At 47.4% G+C, this 26,333-nt stretch overlaps 1 long non-coding RNA gene across 5 annotated transcripts in view; it reads right to left on the reverse strand.

Moving 5' to 3' along the window:
• The window catches only part of LOC118923570 (uncharacterized), an 89,892-nt gene extending 64,231 nt beyond the window's left edge, over positions 1 to 25,661 (reverse strand). For 2 of the 5 annotated variants that reach the window (XR_008996305.1, XR_008996308.1), the window contains exons 1-2: positions 24,082 to 24,448; positions 23,822 to 23,893 (exon numbers count right to left, since the gene is read on the reverse strand). This is a non-coding gene — a long non-coding RNA (uncharacterized LOC118923570). The other 3 variants (XR_008996309.1, XR_008996307.1, XR_008996306.1) reach the window with 3 other exon arrangements.
• Positions 25,662 to 26,333: the final 672 nt, after the last annotated feature.

Genomic DNA, 26,333 nt, shown 5'->3' on the forward strand with positions numbered 1-26,333 from the left:
TATTGCCTCTCAATGGCTCTTCATTGCCTTTCAAATTAATTACAGATGTCATTCAAAACTGCCCAAATATGGCCCTGAACACCTTGTCTGGATTCACCTTCCATTACTCAGCTAACGTCACACCAGCCACAGATGGCTCCAGGATGCTTTACACAGCTTGCTTGTTGTTTTTCACCCCTGTGTCTTTGCTTGCCTTATTTCTTCCTCTTGCAATGCTCTTCCCAACCCACCCCAGTTGAAACCTCATCCTGAAGACCATTCCCTGGATACCATGGGTCTGTCTTAGTCTTCACTGTATCCCCAGCACCTCACACAATGACTGGCAAAGGCGGAGATTCAATATGCATCGAATGAACGGATTCCATATCCTTTTCAAAAAACAGTCTTTTAATTAAGCCTTTCCCAATCCCTTTCTCTACTGCACCCCACTGTGGTGTTGGGGTTCTTTTGCAGGACTTCACATATTGGATCTGATACTACCATTACTTATTTACTCTTCCTCCCCCAGCACCTCCCTTTAGCCCCCCCATAGTCTCCTGTCTTGCTGACTATCTGATAAAGCTATTAATTCACATACTTTACATGTCCCTTACACTTGGTCAGCATTTACTAACGACAATACTACCTAACATTTGAAGATTCATAAAATTTTAGAGTGCTTTCACATTTGTTGTCTTATATCATCCCTACAATAAGTATATAAACTAGAAAGGGCCACCATTTGATAAATAATAATAAGAGGTAACATTTATTGAAGGCTTACTTCAGGCCACCCATATTAAATACATGGTCTGGTTTAACTCTGACACGCCCATGAGGACAGCCCTGGTGTTGTCCTCATTTTACAGAGGAAGAACCTGTGGCCTGGACAGGCTAAGTGAAGGGCCAGGGTACCAAACTGGTAGGTGACAGAGTGGGAGGTGTGAGCCCAGTGTGGTGTGGCTCCACCCTGGGTGCACTAAGTCACTGCCCTCCACTGCAGCTTAGAGAGGCGGTCTGGACACCGGGGTTATAATGGGGAGAGCCACACAGGGTGTCAGTTCTTTCCACTACGCACTGCTGCCTCTTCTGTCTTCTCTGGAAAGAGAACTGAATTTAATTTGAGGGCTGAACTCTGACGGGTGACATAGTGGTTAAGGGCACTGACTGTGGGACCTGACTACCTGGGTTCAAAGTCCAGCTCCACCACTTACCGGCCTGAGGCACTGAGCAAGCTGCTGATTTCTCTGTGCCTCCTCTCTTTGTCCGTACAGTGGTGGCAATCATAGCAGCTGCTATCTAAGGTCTATCACAGTTGACTTAATGTCGGAGAACTAGGTGAGTTAATGTCTCAAGGTCATGAGGAATGGTGTGTACTTGATGCACACTTGGTGCCCTGCCCATTCCGTGGGATTTGGAAGCCAAGTTCACAAAGGCTTTGCTTGGGCTTCTAGGATCTCTGAATACTAGGACCACCCTCAGAAATTCAAGAGAATGAGTTCACTGGAGGCAGAATAGGTCCTCACATCTTAGCTCTCTGTATGACTTGGTGGGCACTCTACCATCTTCCCAGCCTCATGCATGTACAAGAGAGCTGACTACAGCTGGGGGTGAAGCCTCTTGCCCTGGACACCCAGGTGCCTCATTCTCATCTGCCCCATCCCACCTCCCAACCCATTAGGAATATACTAACGACCACACAGATGCTCATTTTGTCTTCATTTCACACATGGTCCTCCAGATGGGACTGACATTCTACACTATCCCCTTTTCCATTTGCGTGCACTTAACCCAACTAAAAGGCCACCAACAGTGCCTGTGTGCATGCACCACCAAGCCCTTTTATCTATCCATCTCACTCCTTCCAGCTCTGCTTGTCTCTGTCTCCTATTTCTGTCTCCCTCTTCTCGCGCAATCTCTCTCTGCATCTCTTTTTCCCTAAGTTTTTTTCCCTTACACTTTTCTCCTCTTTTTCTACCCCCTTTTTTTTTTCTCTCTCACACACACACACACCCACACTCCCCCCTCCCACCCACACCACATGACATGCTGATTGGGCTCCCAAGTGAGCTTGCCTCACCCTTACGGGCAGAAGTGAACAGACATGGGCTAGAAAGGACCTCTTCACACCTGTCAATTAAGCTCAGTCACTTGTTGTGTGAAAATAAACCCCATGCTCAGGGACAAGCTGACCTGGCTGGACTGGACCCAGCCTCAGCTGTCCTTCCAAAGCCAGCTCAGGAACAAATGCTCCTCCTGTTCTCGGCGGATGGGATCATCTCCTGGAATGTTCCGGGAGCAGGTGTGGGCCGCTCCATAGGGTGGCGGGAGGGGCCTGTTCCCAGCGAGTCTGTAGAACTACATGTACGGCAGTCGGTCAGCTGTTTTTACAAAATTCCAATTACACGGCAAAAGGACAAATACCACATGAGGAGGAAATAGGTGATGTGCCGGCGCTCGTGTGGCTGGGGTCTATCAGTAGCTAGGAGATGTCTGGAGACTACACTGGCCATAATAGGAAAGAACATTACCCAGAACAAAGGTGCCTCTATTAATATATTACTTTTGATTTAAAATGGTCTGCCAACTGGAACAGAGCCCAACAAGAGTGAAAGCTGGATGTGTCTGAGGGAAGGGTAGGAACATTTTTAAGAGTAGGAACATTTTTAAGGGTAGGCTGAGGTCCAAGTCTTCATCTCTTATTTTATTTACTTGGCAGTTACTTGAGGGCTTATAGTATTGAAAGCATCATGACAGCCCGAGAGGCCACCCAGCCTCACAGAGCTTCAGTTTAAAGGAAAATAATCATGGAAGCCCACAGGGTGGAGCGGGGAACGGGGGTGGGGCTGAGGCGGTGGGGCACCTGGGGAAGGGGCTCCCAAAGGAAATGGCTAGGAAGCGAGTCCCCACTGTTGAGGAGGGAAAGAGAGGTAAAAGGACAGAGAGGGCGAAGGGAGAGCGATGGGAGGTGGGGAGTGGGGGAAAGCCGATTGACAAGGGCTGAAGGGCGCCCTTAAGGAACCTCAGCCTCATTCTGAGGTCTGCGGAAAGCTGTGGCAGGGTTTTCAGTGGGGCACAACGTAATCAGAATTGCACTTGAGAAATATCATTTGGCTGCCACGGGAAGAAAACGGCAGCAAGCAGGAGGCATAGTAGTAAACACAAGAGAGAATGAATGAATCAAGTGGTATTTAGAAGGCGAATCAGTAGGGCTTGATGGTTGATTGCTTGAGGGGCTGGATAGGAGAAGCAATCAAGGACAACCTTTTGCCTCTGGTTTAAGGTTGGTGTCATTTCCTACTGCAGGCAAGATGGAAGCAGAGGGGTCAGGAGGTGCTGTGTCCCACTTGGGGCATATCGATGATATTTATGAGCCTCTGTGGTACTCAGACTCTCAAGTGCCATGGCCCAGCTTCCAGGTGTTCATGCCCTTGAATAATCCTTTCCCCTAAGAGTGTGGGCAGGACCTGGGACTTCCTTCTAACCAACATGGCCAAGCCATGGGATGTCACTCCTGTGATTACATCCAACTGGAACTAGACACTGTGGGCTTGATGAAGTGAGCGGCCATACTGGGAAAGCCCACATGGTGAGGAATGGCCCGCATCCTCTAGAATCTGAGTATGGCCTCCAGCCAACAACCAGCAAAAATGCAGGCCCCCAGCCATACAGCCACGTGGAAATTTATTCTGCCAGTACCCCAAGACAGCTTGGAAGAGGATTCTTCTTCCAGTTAAGTCTCCAGATGAGTGCACAGCCCAACAGACACTTTGATTTCAGCCTTGTAAGACCCTGAGCAGAGAACCTGACTAAGCCATGCCCAAATGCTGGCCCTTTAAAATCATGGGATGATAAATGTGTGTTGGTTTAAGATACTAAGTATGTAGCAATCTGTTATGCAGCAATGGAAGAACAAGATAGTATCTAATTGGAGATAGCAAATAAGCAATTGGATATTTGGGTCTGGACCACAAGAAAGAGGTCAAGCCTAGAGATTCCCATTTGGCAATTTATCAACATACAGATGGTAGCTGAAGCCATGGGAGAGGGCACAGTGACAAGGAGATGGTCTAGGACACAAACCTGAGGATCCACCAACATGTTGTTGAGTAGATGAGAGTAGAGGAGTCTCAAAGGGTTCTGGGAAAGGGTGCCCAGCAAGGCAGAGAAAGAATTAAAATCATGGTTCTATTAATAATAGGCAACATTTATTAAGAACTTTCCATGTGCCAGGTACTGTTCTAAGTGAATGACAAGTATTAACCTGTTTAATTCTGACAACCCTTCTATGAAGAATTATCATGTTAGTATCCTTGTATTACAGGTGAGACAAATGAGGCACAGAGAGATTAAGTAACTTGCCCAAGGCCACACAGCTTGTAAATGGCAGAGCAAGGATTTTAACTCAAGTGGCTGCCTCCAGACTCCACATTCTCACCCATTTATGACAAATTGACTCTTTCTGTTCTGAGGAACAGAAACTCAGTGCAAACTGACAACCACACATTATTTACTGTTTCACCATAGCTAAAAAGACGAGAGGTAGGCATATAAAATATATTAGGTACACCTGGGGGACTGAAGCACTGTCATCATTCAGTGATGATGATGGAGAGAAAGGAGCTGAATCACACAGTCCTTCTCCCATACTCACCAGCTGATGATTTATCTTTCTACCCTGCTCCCAATCTCTCCACCATCATCTAGGGAAAAATGAATTAAAAAAAAATCCCAGGTACATACCTGTTAAAATGGCTAAAATTTAGAAACTCATCTCAAAGAGCTACATACTGTTTGATTCCACTTGTATGATACACTGGAAACAGCAGAAGTTTTGGCAAAAAATAAGATCAGTAGTTGCCAGGTGTTGGGGGTACAGAGAGGGATAAAATGCAAAAGGCGATAAGGGAACATTTGGAGTGACAGAAGTATTCAATGTCTTGTTAGTGACAGTGATCACACAACTACATACACTGGTTAAAATTCCTAGAACTGTGTGTATAAAAAGAGTGAATATTACTGCTTGCAAATTAAGCTTTGACAAAACCTAAAAAAAAAACAAGCAACAAAGAAAACAGGATGTTATGCTTGTTCTCAAACTTTACTGTGGGTCAGAAGCATGCAGAGAGCTAGTAAGACCCGGATTGCTGAGGTCCACACCAGAGTTTCTTACCTGTGGGTCTAGAGCAGGGCCTGAGAATCTAACACATTTCCATGGAGTGCTGATACCCTGGTCACACTCATCAAGAATGGCGGCTCTAGTGAAAACACCTCCATGCTGAAATGAGGAGCAGGAGACAAGTGCTCCTTCCTCACTGGGTATTTGAGCCAGCCCAGGGCAGGTGGTGGATCACTGAGGGACACCAGCTTCTTTATGGACAGACCCACAAGTAAAGTAGGGGAGTTTCCAAAGGGACAAGGGGGGTTATTTTTCCAAAGGAAGAGGATGAGAAGGTATGTTGTCCAAAACACCTACTTTGGAGGTGTACCAGAGAAACCAAAGGGAGTGTTTCCGCAAGAAAGGAGTGGGGAGCCCTGCTGGATGCTCTGATGAGTCAAGATGATAAGTACTAAGGTGTGTTCACTGGGTTGGCAGCATGGAGGCCACTGTGACGTTGGAAAGACCACATTTCAATGGGTGCCTACGATGGCAGAGCCAGACTGCAGAGGGGAGGTGATGCACTGTGGGGAAGCAAGTGCAGGGGCCTACATGACCCCTTCAGTAAGAGTGGGGCACATGGGTACATACGCAAGGAGGGGTGATGCAAGGACATACATTTTTTTTTTTTTTTGGAAATACTTAAGTGAGGAAGGTAATCAATCAATGATAAGAGGTTGAAAATACTGGAGAAAGAGTATGGTCATCAAATGAGTCCTTTGGAATGCAGGCAAAGGTGGAACCCTGAGCATAGATGGAGCAAGTAGCTGTTAAAAGATGGCACAAGGCAGATCAGCAGAAGGAAGGAAGATGGGAGCAGATGGAGGTAGGTTTGCAAGTTTAGTGGAGGAAAATTGAGTGTGTTCCCATCTGCTGGCTTGTTTGCACTGGAAAGGCGGTAACAAGTCAATCAAGGGCAGTCCTAAAGCAATGGGTTGGGCATTCAGTCTCCAAGTCAGAGGCCAAACTTTCAGCATAACACTGAACAAATCACCCCAATGTTAGCTAATGTCTGTAAAATGGGAACAATAATGAGACCTTTCTCAATATAAACGTGCTTAGGACTGTGCCTGAACCACAGCAAATACTCAAGTGAAGAATTGTTTACTGCAAGTGAAGAACCCAAGGAGGAAAATACCTACTAATCATAGAACTGCCAGTAGGTCACAGCTATTACAATCTCACCCGTAATCCAGTCAGCTGCAGGTCCAAGCGACCTGCAGTATATCCTCAGGGTTTCTCTTCAACCTCTAACAGACACTCCACTGGGCTTGTAAAACTCTGGGAGCCAGTGTGAGCACTGGAGAGGGATTCAAAAGCCCTAAATTCTGCTACCCCCTGAGCCACCACCATCTGTGAAGGCATTCCTCAGGCAAGGCCACTATCAAAGTCACCTCTGAAGTTTCATCAAGACCTAACAAGTCAGTGTTTCAGTCTCAGAAGTGAGTCACTCTCCTACAGTTGGCAGCTTCAAATGGATCCATTGTGCAAGACACCCAGATGGCAAGAGAAGGGGACTTGCTAACCTGGGGAGACCAAAGGTGCCTTTTCCTCCCACCCAGACCCCCAGCCACCAGACAAGATCGTGGGTCAAGGACACTGTTTCCATTTCTTATAGTAAGTGAAAAAGGAAGAGGGTGTTTTTCCCCAAAGCATTCCTTCTCCATTCTGCGTGCCAGAGCTGAGTTTGCATTTCCAACACAGTTCTTCCTCCTTGAATTCTTTGGACATGGAGGAACAGGAGGATTAGCCAGATTTTGCAACCTGCTCGAGGCCACATAGTCAGTAAGTAGCAGAGTAGGTCCTACTGCTTTCTGAAATATTTTAGCTGGGTCAGAATCCAACTATATTCATGAACATTACAGAGGAGATAAACAAGGCTCACGGGAGGATTTCAGCTGAAACTCCATCGTAATGTATGAACACATAAAGAGCCATGTACAGAGAAATTCAGAACCAGCAATGAGAAGAGGCAGCCAGAGGGCCCTGGGCCTCAGCATCTCATACATCTGATCACAGAAACAACAACTGTCACTTACTGAGGACGTGCCCCTAACTGGGTCTGTGCCAAGGATTTTACCACATTGTCTTACTTATTTCTCACAACAGCCCCAAAATAGTCAGTATCATTTTCCTCATTAGAAACTGTTGTACAGTGTTTAAGTCACCCACTCAAGGTTACGATGTAGCAAGTATCAGAACGGAATTCAGCTCTGCCTGTTTGGCTCCAGAGGGTGCTTAGCATCTGTACCATTCACTCCATCTGTCAAAGGAAGTGAGGGGCCAGATGACCTCTGAAGTCCTGTCCCTAAGAGGCAATGGTCCTGCTTCCACAAATAACTGCACAATGGCATCCTGCTTGATGACCATGCTCTATGATGAGGCGTTTAAAAGTGACGTGGGGTTGGTGGTTCCTCAAAAAGGTAAACATATAATGACCATTGATCAGAGATTCCACTGCTATGTATATACCCAAAAGAATTAAAAGCAAAGATTCAAACAGATATTTGGGCACTAGTGTTCATAGCAGTGTTACTCACAATATCCAAAAAGATGGAAACAAACCAAATGTCCATCAGCAGAGGAATAGATAAACAAAATGAGGTATATACATAAAATGGAATAGCATTCAGCCTTCAAAAGAAGTGAAATTCTGATATATACTACAACATGGATGAATCTTAAATGCATTATGCCAAGTGAAATAAGCCAGGCACAAAAGGTTCGAATGCTTTAGGATTCTACTTATATGAGGTACCTAGAGTAGGCAAATACATAAAGAAAGTAGAATAGAGATTACCAGGGGATTAATAGAGAATGGAGGGTTAATGTTTAATGGGCACAGACCTTCTGTTTGGGATTATGGAAAAAAAGTTCTGGAAATGGATGATGGTGAAGGTTGTTGTACAAAATTGTGAATATACTTAATGCCCCTGAACTGTACACTTTAAAATGGTTAAAATGGTAAGTTTTATGTTATGTATACTTTACCATAATTTTTTTAAATCACTAAACAAAAGAAAAATATTCGGAACTAATCATGCTACCCCAAATTAAGATCAAGAAAGCTTCTGAGACCTGTGTCAAGATAGAAGTAAGAAATTATGTCCCTGGAATATGTCATGGAGGACCAGGTGAGGGCACAAGAAGGGAAAGTTGCTCATTCTGGGAAGAGGAATAATGGAAAAGGCAGAGGATGTGACCTATGCTAGACAATCCTGGGCACAGACCCAGGGTATCTCAGAACAGATGGCAAGTTTGATAGTGACAGCAAGGAATGGGGCCGGGGATTCCATGTCATTAGGAAATAAACCATCTATCTCAGGACTCTGGGGAATTGCTTTAAAAACAAAATGCACTAGCCCTTTCTGTATCCTTCCTCAGACCTGTAAATACACATCTGTGCATCCCAATTTTCATCACTATAAGGGAATGGCTAATTATGAAGTCACTGCTTGGCCTTCAGGAGACATTCAAGTACCTAAAATATTTATTCACATTTGATGCCACAGATCAGGATTATAGAGGGCTGTGCTGCCCCTGATAAATGTGTGCTGACGTGCAGTTCCTGCATTTCAGGAAGGCATCCGATATGGCTCCAAGGAGCTCAATCCCCTGCAGCGAGGCTCACAGCCTTTCTGGATGTGATGCCTGCCTCCTGTTGGAACAAGCAGCACCCTGATGGGATGCTCTCATATTGTTTTTACAGAGAAAGGAATAAAGGCCTCTGTTCAGAAGACTCAGGAAGGACCCAACTCTTCAACCCATCTCAACTCTTACTTGTGTGGGTGTTGTGGTGGGATGAGAGGGAAGATGAGAAGGTACATGTCTCATCTGAGTATCGTGGGGGCTGCAGAAGAGTCTGCACTGGTTTCAAGATTTACCAGAAAAACAAACAAAGGAAAGTATTCTCTGAAAACGTAGCAAAAGTCCCAACTCAGGATCAGAGGATGATCTAATTGAATACCTCCAGTCTATTTCCGGCAACCTGTATAAATCTAAGAGCTAACCCAGCTGCCTGCCTGGTGTAGGCAGAGCAGGGCATCTAGAGCCAAGCTCTGGGGTTGGCAGCTCACACCATCTCTATCTGTCGCCGCATCCTTTCTCCAAAATGAAGAGCTTGAAGTAGGTGGTTTCCGGGGCTAGTATGTGTGCAAAATCTCCATTTATTTTACACTTGTAATTTTTAATAATAAAGGTGATATAGAAATAACAAAGTTCATAAAATGGAAATAAATTTAATTACCTCTCCCCTACTAGCCTAAGTCACTTTGGTTTTATACTTAAATGTTTTCAATCTTGCAGCATAGCTCATTTAACCATGTGTAACGGATTCAGAAAAGCACTAAAATGCTTCAGCCTTTTTTTTTTTTACAGAAAAGAAATTCTTATTAATATATTTGATTTTTCTTTTTTCATGGTTAAGCCCTTATGCTTTCTAAACTCCAAGGCCCTATTCTGTGTCACAATGCCTCCTGGTGATTGTTATGGGCTGAATTGTATCCCCTCAAAATACATATGCTGAAGGGTTAACCCCCAAGACCTTAGAAGGTAACTATATTTGAAATAGGTTTTGTAAAGAGGTAATTAAGTTAATATTAGGTCATTAGGTTGGGACTTAATATGACTGGTGTCTTTGTAAGAAGAGGAGATAAGAATGGAGACACACAGGAAGGGCGGACCCCGTGCAGACACAGGGAGCTGGCAGCCTCTGCGAGCAAAGGAGAGACGCCTGAGGAGGAAGCGACCTTGTCGACACCTCCATCTCGGACTTCAGCCTCCAGAACTGTGAGGAAATAAATTCCTGTTGTTTAAGCTGCCCAGCCCGTGGTAATTTGTTACGGCGGCCCTAACAAAGCAATGCAGTGAGATATGATCATCTTTCTTGGTAAACTATAGTGATCACACTAAATGGTCATTGACCACAGGCCCTCCATACAGTGATACCCAGGAAAGCATGTACGCACACACACGTGCACACACATACACATACACAAGCTCTTTCAATGGCTACAGGTCTATGAAATTGTAACATGAATGTGTTTTGCAACAATTTTTTTGATCCTGTAACAGAAAAGATTCTTGCAAAGGAACCACATCCTCTCCCTCAGCTGCTTCTCCCTTCCTGCCAGCCAGTGACACTCACATAGCTGCTGAGAGTGAGCCCAGGACACGGGGTTCAGTGGAATACCTCCCTCCAACCTGGACTGACTCTGGAATTCTTTTGGAGAAGGTTTGGTTAACAGTCTTGCCACTTTTCCAAAGAGGAGACAAGGAATGTCCCCCCATACCCCCCACACACACCCGGCCTACAATTTCTTCAGAGTCAGGTAAGACGGAGGCATTCTCCAGGGAGCAGGCCTTTGATGGCTCATTTCCACAGCTCTAAGCTGATAAACCCTCCGGTGCCCTGCCAGCAGCAGCTAGAGATGCAGTAAGGTTCACCTGTGGTGATGAGGAGGTAGTTTCCCAGCAACACTGTTTGCTTTTGGACTTAAAGCGCCAGCTTCCCTGTCCAGACCTGGTTGGAGGGAGCAGCAGCTACACAAATTCATTTAAGTTGTGCCCAATACAGCTTGCAGCAACAGCAACAGAGGAATCGAGAGGGGGGGCTGTTTACTGCACAGGAGCAGGCTCCCGGCCCCTCGGTTTTGAGTCTGTATAACCAGGAACCACTCAGAGTTGAAAAGGAAGACAATCCAACCTTTCCTTATTCCCTACAAAGTTCTAAAGAGACAGTGGAGACTGAAAGGACAAGGTCCTCTCTGGACCAAACAGAATGAAAGAGTTGCTGAAAAGAGCAGCCCAGTGCCCAGAGTGACACGGAAGCATTAAACAAGGCATGCTGAAAGCATTTACTGTGTGCGGCAAAGGATGGGGCCTGAACATCCCTAAGGATTTCTGGTCTGTCAAACCACTAGGAACAGCACTCGGGACACTTGCTAAAGGGTAGAACGACTTTCATGAATATCAACAACAGGCTGCTGCAGTTACAGCTTAGCTTCAGCTTTTGCCTCAGCCAGACAGTTCCTCCTCTCTCTCCTGGGGAACTCTCCTATGACCACTGTTAGCTCCTCTCAGTAAAGATCAGCCTGTGCACTAACACTTCCTTTGCATTGTCACTGAGGCCACAAAAACGTAAAGGAGAGAGTGACACCCACATGGCCCTGCCTATTGGTGCTTCCTTCAGCCTCCGCAGTGACACCTTTTTTTTTTTGCAAGGACTAGACTTTAGGGAGGCACTAGCCGGGTTTCCGACAGAGGCGCACCTCTGGGCCAGGGCTGCCCTGAGGAAGCAGGTAACAGGGAAAATGGTCACCAATGCCATCAGAGGGGCTCTAACATTATACTTGTTCAGAGTAGATTTTAACGACTGCAATTTCAAAGGAAAGTATTTCCAAGACAAAGGCAAAGAGGTCTGTGGGCACGCCTTCCACACACAACAGCCACTTCTCCCAGGTTCATCCTCCCTCCCTTCTGCAGAAATGCTCCTTCCTTCAGGCCTTCTGCCAATGTCAGCTTCTCAGTGAGGCCTTCCCTTTAGGAGTTATGCTTCTTAAAATAATCAACACCAGCCCCTGCTGGAACATTTCGGGTCCCTCTTCCTGCTTGCATTTTTTACCTTAGGACTCTATCACTCTCTAACATGCCACTTTACCTTCTTCTGTTTAATGTCTGTCTGCCCAACTGAAATAGATGATTTTTATATACTTACATATTATAAAAGCTCCACAAAGGCAGGATGTATGTTTTGCTCGCTGCTGTGTCCCCAGCACTCAGCACAGTGCCTGGCACGCACCGGAGGCTCATATAAATCTGTTGAATGAATAAATGAAGAAGGAAGGAAGGAATAAGGCACCTGAAGGCCCAAGGTTGAATCCAGCAGTATAAGCTATTAAGGGGCAGGATCAGGACTGGAACTCCTATCTTCTGAGAAGAAATTTTGCCCCAGCCCCTGCGGCCTCCCTTCCTGGTAGAAGCGTGAAAAACTACTACATCAGCTGGCCGCATGGGAGCTGGACCACCAGACAAAATGAGGGGCAATAAGACTCAAAGGGGAGCCCACATACACTGTTTGCATTTTCCTTGAGAAAAGCTAGAAAAGCAAAGACAAGTTGAAGGACCCATGAGAAAATAGAAAAGTGACAGCTAATTCCAGGCTGACGAAAGAAGAAAAACATAGGAAGACAAGGTAAAATGAAAATAGAAACAGAGCTCCCTCCAGGGTGGAGGAGCCTACTCCATCCCCAGGGATTTCTCTAGCAGCAGATGGAGAAAGGAAAAATGCATCCAGCTTCCTGGAGAGTCAGGAAAACGGAAAAGAGAAAGAACCACCACACATGAGAGAGTGGGCTTTTTAACAGCCTAGGAAAGCTTGGTATTGGGGTGGATATAAAACTGCAAGGGGCTGGGATGAGAGCTGTGTGGTGGGGGAGGAGGGACCCTAGGTGGGCGTGGGGGGGGTGCTCTCAGGGTGGCCTCAAGGCAGGTGGAGGAGTCTGGGTGAAGTTTCAGTGAAGACTAGCCAAGTAGAATGTAACAGAGAACTCAGTGCCTCTCTGAACAAAAACAACCTGCACAGCCAGCCTGTGTAGGACCCAAAGAAAGAAAGAAGGTTAAGCTGGGCTTCAGGGGTGGCCATTACCAGGAGCTCTGGGCTGGGATATGCCCTTTCCCAATACCAATACTGTAAGAAGGGGCAGCTGGCCCATAGCAGCTTCCCTTGGGGTATGCACTCAGGACCCTTAAAGACAGATGCAGCCGTTGGGGAACATCACTGTGGGCTGGCAGTTGTAGGTACCACCCCAACTGCTGACGTTCAAAGCTCTGTCCTGGGGGAAGATGCCTGGTTAGGAAAACACCAGAGGATACATGATGGTCGTGAGAGAACATGACGACAGACTGCGGATAATGACCCAAAGCTGAGAGAGGGGGACCAGGTGGCTACCCAGACCAGGCCAGCTGGAAAATCCAGCAGAGTGCCAGGACCATGACGAGTATTGCTGGCAAGGAACTCCTGAAGGGCAGTCTCAAAACCAAGGTGCAGGTGTGGCTTTCACAAAGAAAGGCTCTGGACTTGGCCCCAGGGTGAAATGACCAGAAGGGAGGTTGAACTTCTTGGAAGCATATAAAGGCCTTTCCAATACCTCTCGGAGCGTTTGGTCCTCTAGGCTTAAATAAGTACTGAATTAAATATCATCCATATGGGTGAAATGACATGATGTCTGGGATTTGCTTTAGAAGTCTCCAGCAAACCCGAAAGTTGAGGGAGGGGCAAAAGAAACATGAAGGGGAGGAGTGTTATACCTAGTGAGGCTGGGGGGAGGATTACAGGGACTGTATTATTCCAGTGGAACTCCTAATGCCCTTTCCAGAGGGTGCAGCAGCACCTGGGAACTCAAACAAGTTGCAACTTCTCAGGTTGGAGCAGGAGACCTCAGGTCTACTAAAGCAAGGAGCTCTGCGGGGAAGGGCCCAGTAATCAGTTTTAACAAGCCCTCTGGGGTTTCTGCTCAGTGACTCTGATGTAGGCTCAAATACAGACCCTTTGCCTTAGAGTATCATTCTCTCCTTCAATATTGGTGCGATTATTCCCACACACAAAAAAAATGTTAAATGAAAACCATCCTTACGGGTATTTTGTTGTTTACTTGTTTATTTCTTACATCACTTGTCCTCAATTGCTATTTAACTATTGTTTTGACCTTTTCCTGGAGCCAGAACAAAAAGCCGGGAAGAACATACGCCTACCACTCTCTCCCTCCACTGTTTGCAAATGTAAACTTCCTGTAAGAGACACGGGGCCGCGCGCACACACCAGTCACACCTGGAGAACGCGGACTGCCAGGCGGCCCAGGAGCAGCCCCAGACGGCGGAGGGGCTCTCCCGGGTCTCCATCGGGTGTCCAGGAGTCTGGGCCCTGCAAGCCTGGATTGTGCGTGGGACTCACGAGAATCCTCCCCGCTGGCTGACTTGCAACACTGCAGCTTGCACCACACGGGTGCCCTGATCTTTTCTGCTCTTCTTTTCAGTTCTTTAGAAAGCCCCGGGAAGGGAGTGAGAGAAGCGAAGGCCGGAACAGCCGGCGGCCCCTCTAGCACCGTGGGCGCCTCGCCGCTGTTGAGATCGTGGATGCGAGCGCGAGACTCGGTGGAGGGGAAGGGGGTGGGCGAGGGCCGGGAGGGGAAGGGTTAAGAAGCAGGGGCCACCTCCCCCTCCTGGCCACCGTTCCACCGCCACCACCCCCACCCCGAGTGCTGTAAAACAATCCCTTTGTTTCCTCTTCAAGACGTTAGCCTCAGGGGCCATTATGGGAAAGAAAGGTAGCTGGCCTCTTTCATCTGCGAGAACCCATTAGGAGGGGCCTCCGTGTAGCGGCCGCTCGTTTGTGGGCTGCTTCACCGGGGGACCCTGGGGAACCCCTCCCAAGCGAAGACCCAGACGTACCTGTACCCCATCTCACCGCCTCCCTCTCAGGAACTGGAATTTGGGGGCCGGGGAGTGGAGAGTGAGAAGCCCCCAGACCAAACAAGAGGTAAATTAGCAGAGTCGCGGAGCTCCGCCGCCCTGGGAGTGACTTCCAGAGCACCCAGTGTCACATCTCCCTGCACACCGGGATGGAGGAATACACGTTCGACGGCTAGATGGGAAATGACCCCCCTGCGCACTTCCCGCCGCGGTCTCGGTGCCACCGCCCGGCTAACCGCGGAGGACCGGCGCGCGGCTGCGCCTCGGGCTCTGGAAGGCGCACGTGTGCGGGTCCGCCGGCGGGTCTGCGGGCCTGGGGCCGGGTTGGCGGCGCGTGGACTCGCCCCACCACATCCCGCCAGGCCCTCAGACGGCAGACGTTCTCCCCGCACGCCTGACAGCAGCACTGCGGGGACTAGAAGGAGGCCCTGTACCTTAGGCAGCTGTGATGCAAAATGCCGGCTGGAAAGCACCGGAGGAGGCACAAGAGGTTTCACGTGGCTCATCAGAAAGTAATCTAATACCGATTAATTATTTATATCTTCCCCTAAGAAGCAATTGCCCCAAATGCCCACGTCGCCTGTGAGCTCTGTTACTGGCCTCCCAATCAGAACAAGGGGAGAAACGCAGACAGGCACAAGGCACAAGCCACCGGAGATGAGGCAGCGACTTTGAATTCTGGTCTTGGGGGCAGAGGTGGCGGGGAGGTGGTGGCGGGGCCCAGAGAAGGTCCCGTGGTACTCCCATGTAGCTTAGGGGGAGGGATGGTTCCTTTTTTCAAACTGTCAACGATTTAGAGTGTTAAGAGGAGCACAGGTGACAGGAAGGCCACGGAACAAAACTCTTTGAATTCTCTGTTGTACTGAGGCCAAAGACAGAAAATGGAGTCTGTGCCCTCCTGTTTGAAATCTCTGTGGAATGACCTTCTTTGGATCTTCTCCTGCTCTTTCCCCATGAATATAAATATTTTCTCCACTTACCATATGTTACCCACGCACTGCCGCAGACCCCATCATCACTGCCCTGCTGGGCTGCTTGCAAAAGGAAAGTCTGCCCTCCTCTCAACAAGGAGGGCAGGGGGAGGAGTGAGCAGCGTTGTTTAAGGGACAATGTCACTTTCCTCTTCGTCAAGATTCTTTGTCAATTGCTGGGGAAATAATTGACCTCAAGCTACTTCAGTCACAACCAATAGAAAAATGGAATGGTGATGTGTCCAGCTGTTAAGGGGAGGCAGGCACACAGGCTGGAAACAAAGGTGGCAGAGGATAGAGCTGACATGAAAAATATGTGAGCTTCATATTGGAATTCTTGGGAAAGAGAGATAGACTTAAAACTAAAACTGAAAAAAGAGAAAAAAGCTAATATTCTGTTCATTTGCTCTATCTTCAAGTTTAAGATCCTTGATTTGTGCCTCTGAACTGCTTGGAAGGAGAGTCCCAGAACAGAAGCCCTCGAATACCGCTGCTGGCTTTCCAGATCTCTGACCCTTTCCTTAAGTTGCGCGATGGGACTCTTCCCCAAAGTCCTCCACATAGTTGGCAGCCAGAATGACTCCGTTCTGTCTGATGCAGGGGCCCAGGAGTGATCCGAGAGTTCTGGGAGTACTGTTTAGGGGGGATGTTGGTAAGTAGTGGGAGAAGGTGATGGGGAGGGAAGAGGCACTACCTGGGGTGAATAGGGTTCTTGAAGAGAAGCCAGGAAGAGATTCAGCAACTGCCTTTTCTGGCTTCCCTGGAAAGTACAATGGGTAAGAGTGGTTTGTTCAAACAAATCTTGTATTTCAGACCATAGGATGCCCAATTTATGAAGCTGATCCTGTTCCAGTTTGGACCAATCAGGAAAAAAAATCAGTAAGGATATTTGATGCCACCAATGCAGTAACAAGCAAGAACAATATCAAACAGCAGCTCAACGAGGCCTCAGACATGAGCTCTTAGTCTGAACTGTGTGTCTTGAAAAAGGAGAATGAGAGGACTCTGGAGGAAACACATCCAGATTCTAGAAGAGCAGCCTGAGAGCTTCCGTGTTCACATTTTCACCCCTTTTGTGTGATCAAACTGCATGGTGGGTGTGTGAGAGTTGATGAACAGCCACATACTGAAGAACTAAAGTGCCTGCTGTCTCTAGGCTTAGCCCTGAAACACCAAGTGTGAGGTATAATGTTAATATGGCACAAACCCCTGTCATCCGGGAAAGGGCAGAAGAGGTCATCAGAGCCCACATGTGTATTTCTCAACAGCCTGTGGTCTCCTCTGTGGAGTTGCAGGGAACAGTAGGTATGTGGGCAAGTCACCCTGAAAAGAAAGCACGTCAATGCCCAGAAAGCACATTGTGGTAGAGCTAAGACCGATAAAGCTCAGTGCTGACATTCAGTGACAAATATTTAGATCCAATGTAGAAATTTCCACAAACATCATGATGCATTTTTCTCAAATTGAATTTTTGAAATTTGTGTGTCTGCTCTAAGACAACCTCAGGTAATGGGCATATTTCCAAATCTCTCCAACATCTTACAAGTACTCTCTGGGATCTTCTCCAAGTTTCCTTCCAGTCTTAGCACAATCAGTTAGCTACACCGTACTTTTCTCAGAATTACTAACTCCAACCCAGCAGAGTGGTATTAATTTAAAGAAAGAAAGCCTACTGAAGGAATTCTCTAGTTTTCTATTATTGTTTGAAGCTCCTGGTCCCTATTTCATGTGAAGTAGAAAGATTTTTTTTCATGTATTATCCTTGAATAGAGCTGGATCTCGACAAGTTTTGTTCTAGATGGGTCTAGAACTTTCTAGAATCAAACCATGGTTGAACATGAAATATTCTAATTGTGCCTATTAAGCATCCCTCCCCCATCTCCAGTTCACCTAATAGTTAAAGGTGAAGACCTTGAGTTGGCTGTCTAGAATGGTAATGGATTTGTATAGAACTCTCCCAGTTCTCTTTCAATCTCTATGGTGATCTTTGCCTTTCAATTGCAAAATGGGAAACAAAGATTGCGGTGAAATCTGTGGCTGTAGTAGTTAGTAAAGCTAATTAATTGTCTTCTGTGAGGATGAAACCTGTGGCTTGGGCCTCATTAGTCCTGCACTAAATCTAACATATCAAAGTACAGGTGAATGGACATAGCTCTTGCCTGGACTATATTTGTAGTTTAGAAAAGATTCTAACTGAACACTGCCCCATCTGCAAGACAAAACAGAGGAAATTAGAGTAAGATGCCAATCAATATTCTAGATTTATGACAATTAAATGCTTTTAAGGTATATGTTTCATTCTGCAAATAATTTATGTTTAAACATGTTAAAATGCTACATTTTACTGTGTGCAAGTTATGATTCTACTTATGTAAAAACAAATACAATGCCTAGGAAAAAAGATGAAAAGTAATAAATACTTTTTAATGGAATAAAATATTTGATCATTCCATAAACGTTTGTTAAGACTCATGCATAGGAATCCCTATAAAAAAGTGACTTAAGTAAAATTCCTGCTTTCTGGGAAAACACTGACTTGAACAAGCATAAAGGAGAAGTAAAAGGAGGAAAGAAGCAGCCACTGATGCTTCCTACCTGATGTCAAGCATTTTACAGTGTTATTTCATTTAATTCTCTCTCCCAGGGAAGTAGCCACTATCACTGATTTTACTGAGTAAGAAACTGAGGCTCTGGAGTTTATGTAAACTGCTCAAGATTTTACTGGTAAAGGAGACATTCACACAGTCTTGTCTCCAGGCACTCTTTTTTCTGCTCCAGGGAACACACAGTAGCGGATGAATCAATAATTAATAGGCTAGACAAGTAAATACATAATATATTGACATTGTGTCTGATCAAAAGTTCTGTACTCAACTGGCCTGGCCACTCTCCTCACACAGAATCCACACACACACATATACACAAACATGCACATACATGCACACATACATACATACACACATACATGCGCACATATACATACACACACATTGCTGTCACTGCTTGGACCAAGGATGAGCACCTGACCCAAAGCCACCATGTCACTAACTTCTTAGTGCCAATCGGATCCTCTCTTCTCAAAAATTTATATAAAGAGATGTATAAATTGTGGTGAAATCTATTGTAAGCTTTTCAACCAGATTAGGTCTATTGTGGGGTGAGAGCAAGAGACAGCTCTACAGACAGCAAAGATACGGAGGATGGAGGCCTATGACAGGGAGGAAGGAAGCTTGGGGCAAGGAGGGGCAGGGTGCGGGCGCTGCCCTGAGTGGCCCGGAAGAGCCGTGTCCATCTTCACAGCTTTCCTGTGCAAGACACAGCGCATGATACAATTCCAAATTTTATTTGAGCTACCCTGAATGATTTTCTTCCCTGACAATCAAAAAATCTCAAACTACAGCAGAAAAAAACATACAAATTGTCTGAATGCCTTTCTCAAGTCTCTCCTGGTTTTGCCAACAACGACTGATGTCCCCAAACTCATACCCACTTGGACGTCTCTCAGAAACCTCAAACTTCAAATGCACAAAAGTAAACCCACTTACCTACACACTTTCCCAGTTATTACCAAACTCAGCAAATGCCACTAATATCTTCCCAGTTTGTTCAAGCCAGGAACCTGGGAGTTATTCTTGACCTTCCCCTCCCCTTCACCTTCTGTATACAACCTATTGCAAGTCCTCTCAAATACTGAGCAAACCCACCCATTTCTCTGTCCCCCACTGCCCTGCCCTAGTCCAGGCTCTGTCACCTCTCATCTGGCATATGCAGCAGCCTCCTAAATGGGTTCCCTGACTCAGTCTTGCTCTTCTCCACTGCCTTTCTAACATCTAATACTCACGTCTGATCAGTATACACACACATGCCAGCATTAAAACTTCCCACGGCTTTCCTCTCCTTTTAGGGTAAAATAAAAAACTCAAGGCATGGTCTACAATGCCCTGTTCATTCTAGCCTCTTGGGTCCTGCCTCTCAGGGTCCTGCCCACTCCCTGCCCTGGCTGAACCTCTTTCAGTTCCTCAAAAATGTCATGCTTCTCTGCCTGAAGGCCCTCTGTGTACTCTGTTCTCATCCACGTAGAACTCCTCCCCTACCTGTCTGACTCCAGCTCTCCTCTTGAGTCTCAGCTGGGATTCCATGTCCTCCACAAAGCTTCATCTGACTCTAAGTTTGAGGTTAAGTGTCTCTAATATGTGGATCTGTGACCTTCTGTACCTGACCACCCGTAGCAGGTACTGATGTTCATGGTCACTGCCTGTTTGTGTTTCTGTCTCCCCTGCTTAAGTGTAAACTCCATGCAGGCCTAGCCCCAGGGCTGTGCCCACAGCACATACTCAGGAAGTGGGAGGAATGAGTGCATTCAGGCATGGCAGCAACGCTCTCAGGCCCATAACAACACAGAGACATGTTAGCAAACCAGCCCTTCTACTTGTTTTTGTTATAACGTAGAGTCTCCTAGAATCTGGCACAAATGCCCAAAAGGGAAGGTGGGGAATGAGACCAGACAACAGCATTAATATTTACTGTTATTATTATGGGGACCCCTGAGATTTCCCCTCCCTTCTCACACTAGGCCAGTGGCTTATGCTCTAATTACTCTGGTTACACTTTGATTCTTGCCCTTCCAGTGAGTCCTTACCCAGGACCCAGGGACTTCCAGAAGTCCCTCCTCCTAAAGGCAATCTCCATGGCACACATGCTGAAGCATGTCACTCAGATGAGGAAGCCAAGCTGTCACACAGTGAGGCTAAGAAACCAGATTGTTCTCTCTCTCCCACAGGCTGCCTGGGGGGTCAGTCTATTACAGCGCAGGTCAGAGGGGAGAACTTGGAGTTTGGGGACGGCGGGGCGGGGGGTGGAGTACAGGCCGGGTAATGACTAGAATATCACAGGCACAAAGCCCTGCAATGGTCTTGGAAAGGAAACAGCTATATGAGGGAGCCACTGTGACTGAAGATGCTTCAGACCCAGAGTCTCAGAAGATGGAGATGGCAGCTGAGCGGAAGCGTGGAACCATCTTCAAGAGAAGATGCCAGCACGGCTTCACAACAGGAGTCATACATTTGGAAGTTGGGAGGTGATTTCTGGTTTACAGGAAGGATCATAATTTGGTTTTTAGATGGATTGGGTTTGTGATAACACGAGAAGTCCAAGTGCTGCTTGCAGTCACAGGAAGTCAGCTGCACAGACGTGGGAGCTGGGCATGACAATCGGGAGGTGACTGCATAGAACTGACAGTTGAAGGATGGATGAGGGAGGTTCTACAGGGGATACAAGGGCAACAGGAATGCCCCCCTGTTAAATCAAGAAGACCAAAGAAGGCTGGGAGAAAAACTTCACTGAACAGAAAGCTGAGATCAGAGGCAATCCAGAACGTAGTGTGACATTACAAAGCCAAGGGAAGAGACGGTTTAAGGAGTTGGCTTGCAATATTCAGTGGTGGTCACATTATTTGAGCCCTTACCACAGGCTAGGCATGTTTCTAGGAAGTCTTCATCAATGATCTCATTTAAATCTCTCAGCAGCTCTATGAGATTTTATAAATGAGCTAACTGACTCCAAGAAATCATACAACTTTCAAGGGCATGTGTGGCCAGGAAAAGGCAGAGCTAGGATTCAAACCCACTGCCTTGGAACCATGAGCAGGATCTGGGATGTGAAGGGGGGATATATCAGTTTTCTGTCAATCTAGGTAGCTTGACAAAACAAAAGTGTCTGTTCTGAAGGAAAATCAAAATTGAAAAAGATGCCTAAATACTCCTCTGATTGAGTCAAGAACAGAAAGAGAGTCAGAGTGGTGAGGGGAGCCTGCTGCTGTTGAGCTGCTGCCTCTGCCTGGGCATGAGCAAGGAGGCCGGCCTTCTCTGGAGCCCTCGCCCCTGCGCCCCTGCCTGACTGGGAACACAGCCCCACAGTTGCCATTCTGGGTGCTTTCCAACAGCCCCAGGGGCAGTGAGGGCTGGCAGTGCAGAGATGGGGAAGAGAACACCCACTTTCCAGAGCCCCCAGATGAGAAACTCCTTGCACAATGGGAGGTGGAGGCCCTGACAGGACCAGGATGTGGGCAGACCAATCAATTTGGAGGCCCCACTGAGGGGTTGGCCTGAAGCAAACAGCTGGGGGTGGCAGTGGGGAACGGAGTCCATTCTTAAAAGCCAGAAAAAGTCAATTGTAGAAGCTCAGGAGTTTGCTCACAGGTGTAAACAATTCTCTTTCCCAAACAGATACCTGGGGTTAAAGTAAGGGTGTCTTCCACCCTCACCCTGGGCCTGGCTCCCTTTCTTCCTGCTGCCCCATTTAATATTCCTTTATTTTTCCCTTTCCCCCATATTCTACTCAAGAACTAGAAAACCTTTATCATTAAAAATCTAAATTTACGAAAGAGAGAAGGAAATAAAGGAAGAAGAAATGTGTGCTCTTTTCTTAGGAAACTCATAGGCAACTTGGTGCTTTTAGGAGAAGGAAGACCCAGGTCTGCCTACACCCACCCTGGATGCTGGGAGAGGCCAGAGTGAGGGAGGGAGGGACGCTCCAGGTCTCCTGAAAGATATTTGGAGCAAATCTTGCATCCTAGATGTCAGGCCCCTGTGAGAAAAAGGGGCCACGCCCAGGTCTGAGGGGATTCCTGCAAAAATCTCTCAGGAGGGGAAATGCTGGTCTTGCTAGAAGATCCATGGGTCTCACACCTCAGAACTAATGTAACCAGTGCCCATCCCCACCACTTGGCCAGCTCCACAAGACACACACCTCTACGTGTTTGCCCTGCACCTGAAACCATTATTTGCTCTAAGCTATCCATGTCTTCTGGGTTCAATCAATCTTTGGCTGTCAAGTCAAGGCAAAGAAGATTTGCAGATAAAGTGGACAGAGTCTGACTTTCCATCTGTTTTGCTGGTTTGCGTATAGAAGTGAATCAGGGCAGATGCTAGTTGCAGGCAGACATTAGGACGGTGCCCCATGGAGTTGTGCAAATTGCCACCTCTGCTGAGCACAGAAGAATCTGAAGTGAAGGAACCCCAAGCCTCCTCTCTACCTTATTTCTCCCCATCGCTGTGATACAGACTTTCTGTCTCTTCAACTCCAGCAGTTCATCCCAGCCTTAGACCTTCATGATTGTCTGCCTGGACTATTTCTCCCAAACGGCAGCCTTCCTTTTTTTTTATGTCTCAGCCCAAACTCAACTCCTCAAATTATCAACTTTTCTCTGTCCTGTTTTATTATTTTCAAAGCACTTATCCCTCTGTAAAAGTTATTTTAGAAGTTACTTATTAGCTCTCTCCCCCCATCCCCACCCTAGATTATAAACTCCCAGAGAGGACGCCTTGGGGTACTCTCAGCACCTGGGAAAAAACACCTGGCTTTCAGTGAGACTGCAAAGTAAAGTGTAGTAAATTGAATCCATTTGAATCCATGCTTCAAAGGCAAAAAGTGACCAAATGTTTAAAATGATCTGTTTATAAGCAATTAAAATTTAGTTACAAAGTAATTATTTATGTCCATTCCTCAAAACTATTGTCCATCTTCTCCCTAATGGTCCCCTTTCTCCTTTCCTCTCACCAGATACTACATTTGGAATGGTAAGAGTATCTGTAAACTCCCGATTGTTAAAGGGAACCTAGGACTTTAAACAACAGGCGGCATCACTAAAGACTGTACAAAACACACTGTGAAAGGAAACTCTCCAAAGGAGATAAAGGGCATCAGGAGTAGGGCGGCTCCTTTTTACCAGCAGTTCCTAGGTGGTGCCTGGCCACCTGCTCCACCCCTGGAAAATAGGGCAGCAGGGAACCCTGCCTGGGGCCCAGCTTAACCCTTCCTGGCACTCACCTCAATAAGATGCAGGGAGAGAGCAGAAGAATTCAAGCACTACTGCTGATTGGAAGAAAACAGCAACAGGGGTGGGGGTGGGGGGGTTGACTGATTCCAGTGTTGCTCCCCACCCCCAAGCTTTTTTCTCCCAAAGAGCCTTCTGTTCAGAGAAATTGAAGGACTCTGATAGCAGATCACAAATTGAGGACAGAAAAGCTTCACTATTCAGCCAGAGACTGTATAGTGGGGAACCAGACGTTGGACACTTTTTTTGCTTATGAACTTTTGGAGACCATTCGAATAAAAGACTATTTGTTCCTGGACGAACACTCTCCAACAAGGAAGCCTGTAAGAGGAGGGGAATTTGGGGTTTGCATTTTCTCTTTGTAAAAAAAGAGAAAAGAGACAGAGACAGAGAGACACTTGCTCTACTTACTTTTCAGATAAAAGGACGTAGACTAATCTGTTTACTCTTGCTGAGGGTTCATGTTTACAAGTTCCTGTGCCACTGTGGTAAAAGAAATGCTATTTTTAAAAAGTAAAAACCCACACAAGCTCACAAGCCTCCATGTGCAGGGTTCTTCTTCCCCTTCCTGCCTCCCCGCTTTCATTTTACAAGACATTTTTCATAGACAAGTCAAAACTCATGAGGCAGCTCTCCTTTCTTTTCCAGACTTCCTTCAGAAAAGGCCATACCTGCAAAGCAATCTCTAGTCCAAGTTCAGCGACATCCTTCTTGCCCCAAAACTCACACTCCAGGTTTGCTCCTTTTCAGGAAGCTGAACTCCTGGTACACATGAACACACACCCTAGGCTTCAGTCCCCTGCCCCTTGCAGCCTTCATTTCCCTTGAATACATGGAATGTTTCTGAAATCAAGCCAGTGAGATGTTGGATGTAGTGAGATGTTAAAAGAGGGTGTGCCACAACTGGGTCACTGACTGTGTGACTCATCACGGGTTGTCTGTAACCACAGCGACTGTGGCTTCAGCCTGGCTTGGTCATTTGTAAACCACAAAATGCCCCAGCCATCTGCAGGGGCTGCTGGCGCTGGCGCTGGCTGATCTGACCTGGGCTGGTCTCTCCTCTGACAGCAGGTGGAGTGGGAGCAGTCCTCATCTCCAGGCCTCTGGGCACTTGCAGCAGTCGGAATGCATCTGACCACCTCTGCTCTTTTCTCATTCAAGTCTTCACCCTCCAGCTGCAGCAAACATTTGCAACAGTTGCTCTGTCCTCTGTATTCCACTTAGCAACACAGTCCAAAAAAAGAAGAGGCCTAGAATAAATTTCTTTCCAAGAAAAAGAAAAAGAAAGGGAAAGGTAACAAGAAAGAAAACTTCCCCCAGCTTAGTCTGGGGTCCTTTTTGTGTCTATCACTTACCCATCTATTGCACTAAAACGTGATGAGATCCATAAATCATTTCCCATTCACTACAGCAATTTAAGGAATTTTCGGGACAGGAGCATCTTTTGCCAAAGGGTCCCTCAATGCACCCTAAATTAGGAGCACCTGAGCCATGCAGGCCTGTCCCAGGGATCCGTGGAGGTCAGGGGCTGCAAGGAGCAGAGACTAACCCCTTTTCTTCCTGCTGCCAGAGTCATCGTTTTTGCAGGCCTGGGGTGCTAAGAACAAACAAACAAACAAACCTGAGGACCAAAAGGTCGATTTATTAATGAGCAGATGTTTGGTGGTCGTGGCAGGGAAAGATCTCTTCTCTCTACCTCTCAGCACAAGAGTCTGAAACAGGGCTATTTTTTCTACATAAAATTAGTCTCAGGTGCACAGTGGACAAAGCATCTCTCCTTGCATCCCTCCCCATACCTGTGTTCCCTTCACCCCTCAGCAGTCCCTCAAATCAGAACCCGCTTTTTTTTTCTTATCACATCAGTTCAACGCAGTAACCGCTGCTGTCTTGGGGAGGGAAGAGCAGTTTTCTCCAACAGGACGGACAGAAGCAACAAATGGGAAGGAAACAGGCAACGCTTGTGAAATCCCAAACCGGACTGGTAAGAAAAACACCGTAAATTATGGATCCCTCGAGCCGCCCCCGGCCTGCCACGGCGTGGTCTGTCCCCATGGACTCGCCCGGCGCGGTGACGCTGTAGCCCGGGGGCGCTGTCGCCGGGGCGCCGGAAATCCCACCCGGCCCGGCCCCACGCCCCCCGGGGGCGGCCGGCCCAGGGCCCCGGGGACAGCTGTGGGGACAGCGCCCCAGGCGGCCGAGCACAGGCTCGCCTTTGTTCCCGGGGCCCCCGCGGGCACACCCAGCGCTGGTTCGGCGCTCAGGGCCGAGCGGGGCTGAACGGGGGCCGCCAGGGCCGCGCATGGACCGTGATGGTGGCGCCCGCCCCCCGGGCGCACAGGGCGCGCGGCCTCCGTGGTGCCCCGGAGCAGCGTGCGACATCTGCGCGAGAGCGCGGGGGCGGGAGGGGCGTCGTCACACTCAGGACGCCCATCTGGACGGCTTTCCTCCCGTGCCACATGCGAAGAGGGAGAAGTGAAGGTTAAACGCTGCAGCGGGCTGCGGCAGGCGCGGAAGCCCAGGCCCTCGGTGCGTGCCCGGCCCCGGGCCCCGGCAGCCCCACCTCGCCCTTTGTCTTCCCTCCGGAGCAGATGTGCTGTGACCCCTGATATTATTCGTGCTGTCAAGATTAAAGCAGCCTCCACCCTGTTTAGAAACTGCAACTCTCGTCCCCAAGCCCTCATCGACCCCACCTAGTTTTTTTGTTTTGTTTTTTGCTAGCAAGTCAGCCACTCATAAGGTGGGCAAAGCCCTGACCTCACATTAAATCGGTTTGTGTGCCAAATTGGCCGGCTGTTCTGCTCTTTCAGCTACTGTAACCAGCACCACAGAAACAATGAATTACGAGATTAAAGTTACCGAAAAAAACGACTCATCCTGCAGATGTCTGTTGAAGGTGGCTCTATTGACGAATGTGCAGTGTGTG

This window comes from Manis pentadactyla, chromosome 3 (genome assembly GCF_030020395.1).
Source record: "Manis pentadactyla isolate mManPen7 chromosome 3, mManPen7.hap1, whole genome shotgun sequence".
Lineage (NCBI taxonomy): Eukaryota > Metazoa > Chordata > Mammalia > Pholidota > Manidae > Manis > Manis pentadactyla.